This window comes from Pelophylax lessonae (assembly GCF_965119305.1).
Source record: "Pelophylax lessonae genome assembly, chromosome: 12".
In the NCBI taxonomy this organism is placed as follows: domain Eukaryota; kingdom Metazoa; phylum Chordata; class Amphibia; order Anura; family Ranidae; genus Pelophylax; species Pelophylax lessonae.
This window is the reverse complement of record NC_138779.1, coordinates 201710388-201712413: the sequence shown is the minus strand read 5'-3', so window position 1 is coordinate 201712413 and position 2026 is coordinate 201710388. Positions and strand designations below refer to the sequence as shown.

The 2026-nt window shown below is 37.5% G+C and overlaps 1 protein-coding gene across 1 annotated transcript in view; it reads right to left on the bottom strand.

Moving 5' to 3' along the window:
• Positions 1-463, bottom strand: part of HAS1 (hyaluronan synthase 1) — a 14529-nt gene extending 14066 nt beyond the window's left edge. The window contains exon 1 of the mRNA XM_082274258.1: positions 413-463. The gene's annotated coding sequence lies outside the window, so the exon portion shown is untranslated. The remainder of the gene's footprint in view (positions 1-412) is intronic.
• Between the last annotated feature and the right edge of the window lie 1563 nt (positions 464-2026).

Sequence of the window (2026 nt, the reverse complement as noted above, 5' to 3'; positions counted from 1 at the left end):
ATCCTGAAAAAAAAAAATCGTCATTGAAATTTTTTATGAACTAGAATGTATAAGTATTTTTGTCATCTTTGTCATCATTAGGCTTGAACTTAAAACAAGAAAAAAAAAAAGAAAAAATGTCTAAATATGATATTTAAAGTCTAAAATTTAATATGAACTGCAATGTGTAAATATTTTTTTTGCCCTCTTTGTCATGATTTCAATCAAAATCAGGGTTGAAAAAAAAAAGAAAAAAAAAAAAAAAACAGCAAGCAAGACCATTGAATTATTGCAAAAAAAATAATAATTAATAAATAAAAACAATAAAAATAAAATAATATTAATCCCAAATATAATGTAAAATTTCTGTTTCCATAATGGAGAAGCCCAGGGTGACTGTGTAGTTTAGAAAAAAAATAGTTAAACTTACCACCAGATAAACTGGGTTTTGCTGTAGCTCCGAGATGTGACTGTGTGTCTGCAGCCAGCTCTCCTTCTGGCCGGTGAGGCATGGTCTATGTAAATATATGGGACACACCTTGAACACGTAATACTTCACTTGACGTTACAGATATTTCTCCAGTAAAAAAAATGACTTCAGCATGCTCAATTAATCCCTGATCTCCTCCCAAAAAAAAAAAAAAACTGTGATGAAACAGATTAGATTTTAGTAATCTGACTTTGCTTTTTGGCACTATGAGTCCCAGCGCTGTATCCTGCCCTGGAGGCATTTCAGATTTACTGCCCACATGCCAACTTGGAAAGAAGCAATCGCGAGAGGGCTTATTAAAAAATTCAGTCTACAGTAAACCCCCCTCCATCGCGGGGGTTACGTTCCAGACCCACCCGCGATAAGTGAAAATAGAAATACCCTATTTAAATACACCCTAGGCATGTTTTCTTTATAACTTTTACGGTACTTTTAAAGTGGTTGTAAACCCAAAAAGTAAAAAAAAAAAAAAAACCCTGCAAGGCAAAGGCATAATGAACTAGTATGCATCGCATACTAGCTCATTATGTATTACTTACCTTAGAACGAAGCCTCGAACGGACCCCCGGACATCGCTGCGGGCGCCGCCATGATCCCTCGCCGTCTCTTCCGGGTTCGGCGGCTCCGGCGCTGTGATTGGCCGGAGCCGCGATGACGTCACTCCCGCGCATGCGCGCGGGAGTTACTTTCCGGCAGGCAAAACTGAAGGTCCCCCCAGACCTTCAGAGCGCATGCGCCGCTCGGGTGAGCGGCTGCGTGCACTGCAAATATCTCCTAAACCGTGCCGGTTTAGGAGATATTAATTATACCTACAGGTAAGCCTTATTATAGGCTTACCTGTAGGTAAAAGTGTAAAAAAACATGATACTACCGCTTTAAAAGTATTTTAAAGTCTTTAAACACACTTTTAAAATAATAGAAACACATTTAAACACATAAAAGATACTGAGAGAGAGAGAGCAAGAGCAATGGAAAAAACCAAAATATTTAATTAATAAATAATTAATTAATATAGTAATATTAACCACTTAAGCCCTGGAAGATTTTACCCCCTTCCTGAGCAGGGGGTATTTTGCGATTCGGCACTGCGTGACTTTAACGGACAATTGCGCGGTCGTGCGACGCTGTACCTAAACTAATTTGGCGTCCTTTTTTTCCCACAAACAGAGCTTTCTTTTGGCGGTATTTGATCACCTGTGCGGTTTTTTGATCACGCGCTATAAACAAAAAAAGAGCGTAAATTTTGCAAAAATAGCAATATTTTTCCCTTTTTTTATATGAAATTCCCCCCAAAAAAAATGTAAAAATCAAAATTTTTTAACATTTTCGGCCAATTTGTTTTATGCTACCTATGTTTGGTAAAAAAAAATCGCAAAAAGCGTATTTTGATTGGTTTGCGCAAAAGTTATTGCGTTTACTAACTAAGGGAAAGATTTTTGTCATTTTTGTTGTTTTTTTTTTTTACGCGTAATGGCGGCGATCTGCTATTTTTTTTTTTGCGGGACTGCAACATTGCGGCGGACATATCGGACCCTTGACTGACATTTTTGACACTTT